General features: G+C 51.7%; 1 protein-coding gene across 1 annotated transcript in view; it reads right to left on the minus strand.

Moving 5' to 3' along the window:
- LOC133353592 (dystrophin-like) overlaps positions 1-14,430 on the minus strand; it is a 639,339-nt gene that overhangs the window by 563,831 nt on the left and 61,078 nt on the right.

Here is a 14,430-nt window from a genome sequence, read left to right on the forward strand (position 1 = left end):
CCGCTAGAGTAACAAATATTATTTTTAATGGAGCGTGGAGGAAAATGTGCGTCTTGCAAGATAGTCCCATTGCACTTTGTAGGCCTTCAAGAAAGAGGGAATGAAAGAGCTAAGTTTCAGGGTCTCTCTGCGGTAAACACGACGAAGCCTTCCCTTGGCTGATTTGAGCAATTAATTACACGAGCGGCTGAGTTAAACCATTACAGAGGAAGCAATAATGTGTCGTCAAACCCGCCACCACCCGACACAGCCAACTAGTAAGGCCTGTCACGTAAACAGAACGTGCAAATACGCCACTAGTACAGCACACCTGTGTTGGAGATCAAACCCACAACGTTTACAATATGAGTACGACGTTTCGCCAGTAATTACAACCAGCATCATCAAGAGGACAGCCAGATTTGTGGAGAATCCTCCTGTTCTGTTCTTTAAATAGAGGGGTAGATGTGATGACGTCACTTGTGAGCCCTTCACGTGCGAAGGGGGGGGGGATTAATGAATTCGTAACAAATTAAAATGGGTATCCATTGCCGGTTGGGTTGAGTTAGAAGCCCTTACGAAGGCTCGTCAAAAATTTCAAAAATATCAAGACAATTCTGGCCTTTCAGCCGCGTTTCAGCTGCGTTCTTGATGCGACAGAGACAGGAGATCAAACAAACAGACTTGTCCAATCCATCCTCGGCTCACACTTAAACAACTCTCCTTAAACTGCACAAGGGCGTGCTTGTGTTTGACGCTAAGAAGGTAGGATGGGGCGGTGGGGGGGGGGGGTTTGGAGAGCCAGTCTGCGCTGCAAAACCTTCAAATAATCCTCGCATGTACACGGGATCAGAGAAACTATGGGAACCCTAAACAAAAAAATGTTTTTGCTTTGACAGTGGGCGACGGGAGATGCTTGCTCTCGGTTGCACCCCCCCGAGTGCGGATGATGATTATCGCTTGCGTGCGCGCGTGGGGCTGGCAATGCCGCGGGTGAGCGGTGCCGCGCCACCAGCCCGGTGGCCCGAGTTGGAGCCCCGCTCAAGGTCAACGTCGCGGCGGCGTATCCGTACCGGTCCTGGAACCTCCCCGAGGTTGACTCTCGACCTCAAACGAGGGCATGGTGCTGGCCACGCCACCTTCTCGTGCGCCGTGCCGGCCTTCAAAGTTGTTCACGAGCAGCGCTTTGCCCCTGGGGCCGACATCGGGTCTGGTGCACGGGGGATCTTTGTCCTTGCCGCGTGCGGATGAACAGGCGGCTCGCAAACAGAACTCTGGGATGCAGCGGCGGAAGTGCAGCAGTTGGCAACCTGCGATCTGAACCCAGCGACCTTCAAATGTGGTTCCCGGCCACCGCTGCAAACATCCGTGGCGAGCAAAATCTGAAACGTTCATCCCGATTCCACACTGCTTTCGCGAAACCTCGTATCGACCAGCGTGGTGAAGTATGGTCCAACAGCCCCAAATGATTTCCAACAGCAGCCTTCCCTCACCCTGTATACTTGCATCGTTTTGCCTTTAGAGTGTTACGTGCGTGTTTATTACGCAACCACTTCTCACAATGCTCATAACAGGCCCTGGTGCTGCCCTGCAGGATGCGAGGTTCCCCCCCCCACACACCCAGAGCGACTGCTTGAAGACGATTCACAATCGCCCGTGACCGGCCGCCGTTGAAGTAAATGTGGCAGACGAAGCGCTGGAAACGCAGCGTGGATGCGCGCGACCAACAATTTGGCAAGCCACGTGAGACGCTAAAGCGTGACCCCTGGTCACCCTCGCGCTGCTGGGTCGGGCGTGCGGTGTCCGCGGACGTCGCGCCGACCACGGACGCTGCGCGGTTTGAGCTCTGCCACCGCTGCTGCTCGTTCAACCGTGAGATGACGTTTGCAGAGCGACGTCACTGTATACAGCGGGAGTTAACAGCCGTTTGCCAATCCACTGCTGGATGAATGCCTACCTACCCCCCCGCCAGAGGTCACAACCGGGCACCCGATACCCTTACCCTACCCAATACCCGGCTACCCGTACCCGGCCGGGTACGGGTACCCGTTTGCGACCCTGGTGCGGCCGGGTACGGGTACGGGTAGGCCGTGAGTCACTGGTGAGTCGCCGTTTGTCACTCATTTCCCAACGTCTTGTCTCTTCTCACAATTCAAGTTCCTAGAATCAACCCACCCGCGCCCTGCAACATGGCTTCATCCCAGAGGACGCAATCAGGTACCTGATACCCGTACCCTACCCGTACCCGGCTGGGTACGGGTACGGCCGGGTACGGGTACCCGTTTGCGACCCTGGTGCGGCCGGGTATGGGTACGGGTAAGGAATCAAAACCCGTTTGCGAGCTCTGCCCCCCGCCCCCCCGCCGCTCACAAACCTTGATGGCCATGGGGGGGGACGTTTGACCATCCTACACCTCAGTGCTGGCTGATTAATTACCGCACACCACCGACGTTAGCCCTGGCTGGGAATGGAACCCAGGTTTGCCGGGTTACATGGCGCGGTCCGGCAAACACTGCGCCGCTGCCTGCCCTCCCTGGATTGAGGCCGTGTTGTTTTAGTGACGCGTTTGTGCCTCCCTCTTGTTATTGTGGAGGAAAAATAAAAAATAAAGCACTTCGTTTTTTCTCTACTCGGCACATTCATTGCCCAGAGGCATTTGCATGCAGGAACAACCTTGAGAGATCTAAAACGGGGGCTCCGAGGTAATTATACGTATCTATTATTAATACATATTTACGTAGCCAATTCCGCAGCATGGGTCTATTGTTGCACCGCTTAATGCCGCATTAATGGGATGCTTAGCAAGATACCGTCATGAGAAATGTACCGACGCGTCGGCTTTATCTACGTTTTACTGCGGCCGGCGCGCTATTTACAATCGCGGGATGACGTCGAAATAAAGCGGGTTTTAACGTCGCGTCGTCGCGATGAACATTTACCCGTGGCCGCCGTTCATCCTCCTAAACACCGCGGAGGGCCGAGGGCACCGGCGGAGGGAGGCGTCAGGCCGTCACGGCGCCGGAACACGCCGCTCTCCGTCTCCACGCCCATGAGCGCACCGTCGCCCACTCGCCACCGCCACAAGCAACGTCCCCCCGGCACGCTCTCGTCGTCACTCGCAGCTTTAACGACCACCCGCGAATGCGACGGGCCGGAGGCGCATCCGCTGCAGCCGATTCATTAACGTCACCGTCGTTGCTGTCGCGTTCGTGAAAACACGGGTCCCCAGCTGCGCGTATGAATCGATCGCTCTGCACTGCTTGGAAACGCTGCATCGTGACGAACCGTCGAAAGGTCGCAGGAGTTTAAATTTCGCATCCCCGGAGCTCCCCGACGCGCTTTTTGGGTCGTTCCGGCAAACACCGCAACAAAAAAAGAAGCCGAACAAGGAAACTTTTCTGCAAAAGTGTGCGTTATTTGATTTTACTCCAGTGGGTGTGCACGGTACTTTCTAGTTCACGCCACAACCGTGTATGTTTCCGTGGTTTTCCTGTGTGGCTCTCCGATGCGTCGTCCCCTGAATAATCTTCCAGAAAGTGGGGCGAGACGTCCGACATCATGCCAAAACAACACGCGGTTCAACCCAAAAAACACACTTTCTCATTCGCGTTTATTTGTCTGGCTATGTAAGCGAGAGCACGAGCTCGCGAGCTCGCGATTTTCCAAGTCGTAGGGGAAGGAAACCCGGTGTGGTTTTAAATGAATCACAATGCACTTGAAAACGCAGGAAACCAAACCCACTGCGAGGGGTCTCCTTCTGCTCGCTTCGCCGGCACGAACCAGGCGAGAGACTCGTACGCATCGAATTGTAACGCGCGGGATTCAAGTGTGAAACCTCAGGGGGGGGGGGGGGGGGGGTCGTGGCACGGTGGTTGAACGCGCCGAGCCGAGTTCGATTCCTGGCCACGGCTAACGTCAGTGGCGAGTGACATCCGAACCATTTCCGGCCCCACCGCCCCAACCCCATCCCGGCCGTTCGTCCCACTCGTTACTGACCAGGGTGGCCCCGTGACCAAAATGCGTGGGGGGAAGAGGCCATCATCCAGCGATGGACTGACAAGCCGCTGTAAAGTACGAATAATAATTATTGTTCTTCAAGTCTAGGGCTAGAAAGACATCATTCATTTTGCTGCGCCGAGAAAAAACGGTGGAGGAATGCACACCTCCGGTAAAGCTGGGCTCTGTCAAAGGGTGAAGAATGACCCTTTAAAGAAAATAACACCGCAGCGCAAATTTCAGCTATGCAGGAACACGTGCGAGTGAATGGCACCAGCTTTAATTTTTCATGCGCATTACTGCGTGCGAGCCGAGAGCTCTCGCAACGCAACATTTCAACCCTCGGTGTCAACGGTAAAATATTTACCGCGTTGCTACGCGCGCGAGGAGTGGGCAGTGCGACCCGCTCGAAACGAGAGGACAGATCGACAATGTGCGCTCCCCATAAAGTGGGGTCACATTGCAATATCGTCTTCAACAGCAACTCATTAGAGAGACACCAATGGGGCTTTGCCCAATGCTGGCCATTGTCATTACTCATGACCATGGTGGTCAAGAGAACTCTGTGGATGAAAAAAAACACATGTATCTAATGCACCTGCTACCCTTGGCAATACGCATCATTGGCAGTTCCTCTGAGAGCAGGTTGGGGGGACCGACACTGCAAATGAGGCTCGCGAATGTGAAATCATTAGGCTGGATAAAAGCCCTTGTTTTTCCCTCCGCGGCCACTCGTGAGCAATCCGCGCACGCTCCGCGGGACACACGCGCGTGGCGTGCGAGCACGCAGCCAGCAATCAATCAGGGCCACGGCGCCGCGAGTGTGCGCACGTGCGGGCCATCGTCGGGCAGCAGCCACCAGCCTCCACCTCGCTCGCTCGCGCGCACGCGCAATGACAAAGGCAAAGGGGCCACCCGTGTAGCCTCCGCAGACCGTTGGCAATTGCTGTTTTTGCGAGCGGCCAAATAAGGCCGGGGATGGCACGCGAGGAGAGTTGTGTGGCCTGAACCATGTCCCACTGCCTTTGTCTCCCCGGTGCTAGAGTATAACACCCCCAACTGGGGGGAAGCCCAGGGCCGGTTCGGACGGTCGCCGTTGACACACGCAACGACGACGACCACAATGACTACGGAGTGGCGGTGACTTCACCACACAGCGCTCGTGCCGGGCTAGGTACACTTGGGGAGGCCACGTGAAAGTGACACACGGACGCAAGCACGCACATAAGGCGACCATCGCCGAACACAACAAATCGTTGTTTTTGGAGGTGGAATAAAACAACAACAGCACATAGCGAATTGTAATGTGCCTAGGGGTACGAGATGAAGCTATGCCCATGCAACAATCAGTGGAATTTCCATCCTCAGCTGCCCTCCCAGCGAAGGCTGCCAGGAAAAGGCCTTTCTCTTCCTGCCGAGGGCCAATAGCCCAGTGGGCTTTGCGAAAATGGCTGAGTGTCAAAGAATATCCGAATATCAATAATAATAATAATCACAACCAATAACGTAACGCAACACTTAGAAATCATCGTATTGGGGGCGAAGAAATACAAAAACCGTAACAATTTCAATTTACGCAGCATCTTAAATGCAATCACATCTCAAGGCGCGTTACAGAATTGAAAAAAATATATTTATTCGGAAGTTTGCGCAGGGGGACGTGGTGGAGATGGGAGGGGGATTGGGGGGGGCGGGTGGGGAGGGGTGGGGGGTAATCAGTTTCGGGACTTAAACACGGGGAGAGAAAAGAGAGCGCAACAGCACTGACGAGACTCGGCACAGGCGACGAAGCCGCAAGGACAGGCGGGGCAGTGACAACGAGACCCAGGGCATCGTCCACGGTGGAGCCGGGTCCATTCACCAACTGAGTCCCAGTGGCAGCTGAGTCAGCACCGGTGAGTTCCAGGGTCGAATCGGTGGCAAAAACAAGGCTCCGGGAAGAGCGACACGCCGTGGGATGGAATCGTGAGAAGTGCGGACATGGTGCAAAGGTCAGGCACGGGTCAGGAGGCAGCATGGGGGACAGGGTCAAGGGACGGAGGGCGGAACAAAATCCCGATTGAGGTGGAGGAGAAAAACGAAGTGACAGGCAGGCAGAGGGAATGGCCAGGGACAGTTTGGGCTGAAGAGGAAAGTCCAGTCAATGAGCATGGCACACAGGTTCACATTCGTCATCATTCATCAACAGCCATGATCTACCCACTGCTAGATGAAGGCCTCCCACCTGGCGGCATACTCTGCCGCCTTCAAAGCCCAATGTCTCTAAATTTGCTTTCGTTCTCCTTCCAACGCCATTCCTGGCATGCACCGTTTTCCGTGCACTTTTTTTCCCCCATTGTCACCTCGGGGTGGGGTGGGCGGCAGTCACGCTGCTCCCCACTTCCACATTGCCAACAAAAATCTCCCCGAGCCATTGTTCCCCCCCCCGCATAAAAATCCCACGGATATGTCGGCATTCCCACGAGCGGCCGGGCGCTGCGTGCTGCCGAGCCCGAAAGGACGCCGTCAGCGACGTCACCGCCGGGTGTGGCTCGGACCGAGCCAGAGCAAAGCGCGAGCGGCGATGTGCCGCGAATGACGACGTCGGTGACACGTGCTCGTGCCACGACGCGCCGACGAAACAAAAAAAAGGTCATCCTCGCCGCGAGCGTGGGCCGGAAGGGCAGCGATTTGTATCGTGGGAGATAAGCGCTCGCGATCACCTAAACGAGTGCTCGCCGCCGTTATCGTCGTCGTCGTCGTGAGCAGCGGCGGCAGCAGCCGTGAGCTAATGCACTGCCGGGCAAAAGCCATCCCCAAGTCGTCCACCATCTTCCCCACGGTTCTGCGATGTAACAATCCAGCCGCGATGTAACAAGACACGTGCTACCGGGTTTTACATTGGACTGGCCCCGCTCTCCATCCGTAGCCCTTCGGTCATAACCGATGTACGTACGTGTGTATGTTGGACTTCTTTCGCACCGTATGTTGCCAACTGCTAATCGTAAGTGCGGGGGAAGGACAACAGATTCTACAGTAAAAGCAGTTTTCAAGAAATTAGTTTTCAATCTAGATGATTCAAAAGTCCAAAACTCCAGTGGCTTTCCTAATATCGAAAGAAAAAAGCGTTCCAAACGGCCGCGGAAGCGCATCTGAAAGCGCCGCGCAATGATGCGCGACCACCATCTTTGTTCGATGGCTCAGCGAAAAGCCGCCCCTGCGAGGATGACCGGAGTTCACGTGACAGTTTGCGAGTGCTTCCTGCTTTTCAAAAACATGGCTCGGCACGTCCCCTCGGCACGGTTCGACTGCGCAGTGGAGAATCGGAAATCTGCGTTAGCGGCGAGGCCCCCCGGCCGCGGTGAACGTCACCAATCTCAGCGCCGAGTAAACGCAGCCTCGCGCGCTCACAACACCGACACACGCAAAAATGTACTTCTAACCTCGAAGCACCCCCCCCCCCCAAAGCCACAACCCCACCTCCCCTCCCCCCACCCTTCACAGGAAGTTTCTACACTGTACGAGAAGATTACTTCAGAAGACAAAAAAATTTGTTTGGCTTTTCGGCTCCTTTCGCTAGATAGATAGATCGTTTATTGTCATTGTCACCAGTACAACGAAATTTAAAATGCTCACCAGTCAGGGCCTCATTCATAAATTTAAATTAAATAAAACAAGAAAATAAAAATAAAATTAAATGAAAGATAATCAATTTATACTATATATAAAAACAGCCCAAGTATACCCACATACCCACATAAGGTTACATTTTGTCATTGCACATCTCTATTTCACAGTCAATTGTAAACGCTATTACTTAATAATTAATTAGCATTATTGAGTGTGGTGATCGCTGTAGGATAAAAGCTCTGTTTGAATCTGTTTGTCCTTGTTTTGACTGATCTGAATCGTCTGCCTGATGGCAACAGCTCAAACAGTGAGTGTCCAGGGTGAGAAGAGTCCTTTATAATGTTCTGTGCTTTTTTGATGCAACGTGAACTGTGTAGTGCTTCCAGTGTGGGGAGATGGCAGCCGGCGATCTTTTGGGCTGTGTTGATGACCCTCTGGAGCGCTTTCCTCTGAGCCACTGTGCAGCTGGTGTACCATACACAGATGCAGTATGTAAGCGGGCATTGATGTGTTTTTTTCACTTCTAACATTTGTTGATACTTTGAAGCGGTGTATTTAGTGTGTTTTTAAATAAAAATGTTTAGAAATTAAAGGCTGCGACGAATAAATGAAAAGATTTATCCCACGTAATATAATTGATATCTAAACGTAAAATGTGCACGATATATTGAGCGTTCATTCATTTCGCAAGCATTTGCAAAACATCAATGTTGCGCATCAATAAAGAAATGTTTACTTTGAACCGATGCGGGTTGTGTTTTGCTCAAGATTTTGTTTACGTCAGGACAACAAGAAGATAAACCCGACGCTCGTGTAAACACAATAAACGGAAGTCGTGTGAAGAGGCATTAAAAATAAACTAAAGAAACCTTCAGGCAAAACTGTAATTTTCTCCGCAAAAGCAATAACGTTTTTTTTTAACCAACAGACAACATTAACCATGCATGCCTTGGCCCGATTGAAAGGCGACAAGCGGCAAGAGCTCATTTTCAAACGGGCACCTTTGAAATTAATACACGGCGGTGCTTGTTGCGGCACACGGAAACGGATCTGTATCGAGCGGGCGGGCGGGCACGAGCGATTGGGCGACGGTGCGGAGGAGGTTCCAAGGCAGCGACGCATCGAGGGGCCGTGCCACCAACGACGCCGATCACCGGCACCGCCGACGGAAGTGGCGGTGGCGGCGGCGAGCGCTGCAAAAGGCGGGCGTCCGCGTCTTGTCGGAGTTCACCGAACGCAGTGACCTCCGCCTCCCCCTCCCGCTAGATCTGCTCGGGGGAACAACAGGGTCGGATAAGATCGCGCGAGATGAAAAGCTGCGCTCTCATGGAGACAGATTGCGAGAGCAGTGGCGGTAAATCTGCTCCGCCCGACTCTGGCCGTGGAGACGGCCCAGCTAGGCGCATGGGGCCTTGTGTCCGTTCCTCCTTCGTGGACGTCGCAGCATCAGCTCTCTGGTTTCCGTTCCCGTGAACTTCGCGCACCGGTTCACTCCAGCCGCTCGCTCACCACCGCTGGTCGGTCGCCTCCTTAAAACTCGTTGATTCATCTTCTTGGTTCTTTCGGTAAAGTCACGTAGAAGGGAAATAATAAAATAATAAAAATAAAACATGGTAAAATAATTCTTACGACGTTTCGGCCACAACGCAAGCAGCTTAAATATACGCTCCAAGACGCTGTCTCCCCGACAGACCTGTTCTTCACCTGAGGACGGCTGCGTGCGTTGTGGCCGAAACGTCGTGAGAATTATTTTATTATGTTTTATTTGTATTATTTTATTATTTCCCTTCTACGTGACTTTACCGAAAGAACCAAGAAGATGAATCCCTGCAGTCACGAAAGCTTTAAATCGAAACTCGTTGATTCGTCAATCCTTGCCGACCAGCTTGGTCTACGACACTGACGTATTCAGTGCCACCCGACTCTGCACGTGACCAGCACACTGCAGGTCCCCCCCCCCCCCCACCCACTTCTCTTCCTGCTTCTTTCCTCGCACTGCTCCACTTTGAAATTCTCCTCCAATCGTCGTCTCTTGTTCCCGCGTTCTCACAACCTTGCTCAAGCAATGAAACGTATCGACTCTTCATCGACTACGACGCTGTTTGGAGCTTGACCCTTTGTGCTGCTTGGGAATCTTGGGTCTTATGAGCCCATTGTCAGCAAATCGTGATAAAAGGATGAAATAAACAAATCACAGACGGAAAGATAACTACCGTGCTGGGTACACGGCAACAGCCAACGGTAGCCCGGGGAGACACCCGAGCCAGTCGAATTTTCATTGGCAAAGATCAAAGAAACAAAATACCAGATCGTTAACGGTCTTGGCAAAGCAGCGGCAATTCATAGATATACATAAATATACATGGCCTAATTAAAAGAGGCATGTACAAAGGTGCAGTCTCGCGATCGCTTTCTCACTGCTGGCAGAAGACACCTCTGGAGAGCCCCTCTAGAAAGGTACTCTTGGTCTACAATTCCACGCTGACCGGATGTGTTGGAAGGGATGGGAGTGCTCGCACTTTACCCCATCCATGTATACTGTTCGGTGGACAGAGGCAGGCGATGCGGGGGGAATTAATGAACGTGGCCATCGTTTCAACTGCGAATCAAACCGTCTTCGTCTGGTTTGGAAGTCCAGACTGCTCACCATTACCAAACGGCAGCATCCCTATTTGCGATTTTAATCAGCAATTTTTTTTTTTAAACCAGGAGGGCCACTTTTGTGCCCTAAACAAAGGCGCTCAACTCATTTACCCAAACCGGGCACCTCGATGAATTTGAACACGCGCCAACGATCGCAGCGCGCTAGCGGCAAACCAACGGCGCGCCGCCCCCCCCCCCTCCCCGGGGTCGCATCCCAACCGACCCTGTGAAAATGCGTCTTAGAAATGCTTGAGGCCATCCACAGTCAGAGAGACCGTACATTGAAAAGGTCCAAGGCAAACGCATCCGGCCAAGACCACCGGAGTTCAAAGCGAGCGACGGGGGAGCCTGTCCTCGTAGGCACGAAGGACGCACACAGCAGGCACGATTTATTTATCGCCCATTGTGAAAATGCAAGGCAGAGCAATTAAAAATAAAATAGAAAATGGGTTGATATTTGGCTCTCGTGCAAGGGTGTAATGGAATAAGGGGAAAAGGCGACGCGTTTTCTTGGCATTTAAAAGAAGAATGTTTATGCAACAGGCAAGTCATTACAAACGTGTAATTTATAACATAGACCTTGGCCTCCAGTGTATAGGTATTCCATCTGTTCCTTATCAGGGACTCAGGAATGTTCGGGGTGAATGGCTTATACGACGATGCACAGGTCCGCGGTAAAGATAGAGGCGCAGCCCGGCAATTGCTTGCCGATTCCACTGCCGATGGACGGGCCTCCCACCAGTCCCCGTATCACTCGCCGCTGATGTTTGTCACAGCTGGGAATTGAACCCGGGATGTCGGAGTCATGAGTGTGTTGCACTAACCACTGTGCCACCACTCCGCAATCAGTATGAACGTAACAAACCAATACAATAAGTAGATTTAAAAACACATTACGTAGCCAATGACCAAATAATCTGTCAAGTGCCTTCGTGCAACAGTCGATTGACAAACGGGGCTGTAGAGAATCGTCAGCCGTGGTCAATCCACTGCTGGATGAAAGTGTCGCCAAGCCGCCATCTCTCACGTTCTAACGCGCCCTGCACGGCACCCCGATTCCAACCGCTCCATCTCCTCGGTGGCTAACCGCTCCCCGGAACCCCGACCATTGGCGTGTACGTTTTTAATTGCCTCTTGTGACAATAGCTGTTGCAATCCGGGAGCAGATGCTGCGGTTCAGCTTCGGCACACAAGCCCACCCGTGCGAATGTCGCACGTCTAAAATACCAGAAACGTCACCGAACTGACGACCCCTCGTGCCGATGTTACCCTCAAATGGCCCGTGTCCCCCTCCTCTCCCCCCACCCCACTTCCCACCCAGCTCCTAAATTCGCTCGGTCAAATTCATTCGTGTCAGTCCAGCTTGCCAGTTGTAAAAATGAACATTAGCTCAATAGGTTAAAATCTATTGATACCTGTGGTCGTCTTAACGCGTTTTGTATTGACGGCGCGTAATTTGTTTATCGGATTGTGCCGAAAAAGCAGCGGCCGTAGTGCTTCCCATACTTCTTGGCAAGACCACGCGCACGATCGATAAGGCTACACTCTGCAGCCATTTTAATTACGTAACGAGGGCCGGACAATACTTGTGACCTAAGTCACCTCTCCGCTTGTTCATCGCTGCTGCTGCTGCTGCTGCTTAAGCCTCGGCCACAGTTCAATGCGCCACAAGTACGCAATCAAAGAATGAATGGTTATTATATCAATAGCCGGCTCGCCCGTGCAATTATGGTATTGAAGTCAACGCTCAATTACCATACGCAGAGATTCAAACTAAGTATCATCGTCAGCCGTGTCAAGTATCCTCCCAAGTTTAAACATTTGCTCTCTCTCAATATGCCTTGTTCATATAATTTCTTTTTTTAACGCTTTGTCAAGGGGTAGACACACAAAGATTCCCCGTACAGTCTTCACAGACGTTGTGGAGCAAGTGCTGTTGGTGAGCACCTTGGAAAGCCAGCACAACACACAGTGCGGTGGGTGGCCAGCACCACGCCGGGCCGCCTTTGTCTCCCCACCGCACCAGGTACTCATTTGTGGCTGAGTCGACCTAGTGGAAGCACAGGACGGATTCACATAACTGCCACTGGTGTTGGCCGTGGGCAGGAATCAAACTCGGTTTCGCCGGGTTTGTAGCACAGTGTGCTAACCACTACACCACATGACCATCTCGAGCTGATTCCATAATCACCGAATCTCAAAAGTAATGCCTACAAATCAAATCGATTTTCTTTAGACGTTTCCCAAATGTGGGTAGCAATAATAAAGAGGTTGCAAAGGGCAACTTAAAATTGTACTCTAATGCAAACTTTAAGTTAAATGCCCAGATCATCATAATATAACAACATTTTAAAACGTAACTTTCATAAAGACGTTTGCGACTCTGGCTGTAGGAGTCAATTAACCTCCTCGAATCTCAATTAAGTGCTTTTTGAGCCCAGAGTCTAAACAGCTGCGCCCCCTAAACACACGGTCAAAGGTGCCTACGCGAAATATACAAGCTGTGCAGCGCTGCTTGTCTGTGCACAGGAACAAATGTTGAGTGCCTGGGCACAGAGCTTCCCCTGAGGACCGCTTGCTTCGATGCCACCAGTGTCCATTTGCCTCGCTGCAAGTGAGTGGCGTGCTGGGCAGAAGCCAGCCGTGCAAAAGCCAAGTTGGCCCCAAGCAGATCGTGAAATACGTAAAAAGAAAGCGGTGGTGTGTCATCAACGATTAAGCTCGCATTCTAAAAAGACTAGACTATGAAATTAATAAAAAAAAGTTTTACCAGGAAAGGCCCACTGAGCTCTATAGGTCTTTTTCAGAAGCGACCTGGCCACAAATAACCACTCAACGAAGTGGCTTGTCTTGTGGAAATTTACAGCAGCCAAAGAATCAAAAAGCATGTTTCTAAATGTGGAGGGAAAAGCCGGAGGGCCCGGAGAAAAATCCATGCGACCATGGGGAAACCATTAAAAGTAGAAAAATACAGACGTTAGGGTCGAGATAGAACCCACGGCCTGCTGTATACATGGCAAGGTAGTTAACAGCACGAACATAAACGAGCTGAGAAATTCCTCTCATCTCCATCTTGTCTTCCAGATGTCTTCTCTAATCGTCCTCCCTCTCTGTAAATTGTCTACGTGTCTCTCATTTCACTACATCTCCGTCCCATCCGTTTCTCTCTTCCCTCATCTCAATACATGGCTATCTTTTGTCTACACGTCTCAAAAAAATGTCTCGCATTGCACTGCATCTCCATCTCATGTCTCCGTCTCCTCCGTCTTCTCACGATGAGAGTGTGCATTGAAAGTGTGGTGGGGATAGGAGGGGGGTGCAAATTAGGGCCTCCAAACGGCTGGCACCAACCACTGACTCACTGCCCAATCACCATGTCCAGATAAGGAACTGCCTCCCTGAACACATTGTCGGCGAAAATCAACGATTCTGGCCTCCAAATGCCGAGCACATGGACGTCGCCTAACTCCACCGCACGCCATGTAGGACCGAGTCTTTGAGCTGCAGTGAACCAATGATCGTGCCGATTAGATGTACTAATAATGTCTGTTGTTCACAACAGTTGCACCCAAGAAAAAAATGCACGGCAATTGCCCTGCACCAACTTCGACTGTCTCACGCCTCTCGCGAGCTCCCACAAACGGTGCGCGCGGTACCAATTTTAGGGGGGGGGGGGCGAGGGTTGAATGGCAGAGGAAGCCACCAACTGATCACCGAGGCAGCAACAACAAAGTGGAACTTGTGTGGGTGCAAAAACGTTGCCGAAAAGCTTGAAAAAAGACAGCAAGATTCATCATGAAAATCATAGATGTGCGATGGCTCCTTGAATAAGAATGAAATGCATCCGTCTGAACGTCATGTCACGTTCCTGTAAAGCGATCAGTAAAATGAAGGTTGTCAATTGTTATTTCGAACGCATGCCATTTATCTTCCATCACTTTATATTCAGGCTACCTTCACAGGAATTATTAACATGTTCGGTGCGTTCCCACTATAAGCCAGGCCAATTCCATTTTTTCCGTGCCTTGCACTCTGCTCTCTTTAAGTTGCACCCCAGGAGGTGTCTGGATGGATGGCTCAGAGGTCAGAGCTTTGAGCTGGCACGTCTGACACCTGTGATGAAACCACATTCTCAAATTTAAAGAGCGATTGACAAAACAAATATGTTGTCCGTTTAACTTTGGTTCAGCACTTTTTTTCTGC

The sequence above is a fragment of the Lethenteron reissneri genome, chromosome 6 (assembly GCF_015708825.2).
Source record: "Lethenteron reissneri isolate LAM-NWPU_2019-01 chromosome 6, ASM1570882v1, whole genome shotgun sequence".
In the NCBI taxonomy this organism is placed as follows: domain Eukaryota; kingdom Metazoa; phylum Chordata; class Hyperoartia; order Petromyzontiformes; family Petromyzontidae; genus Lethenteron; species Lethenteron reissneri.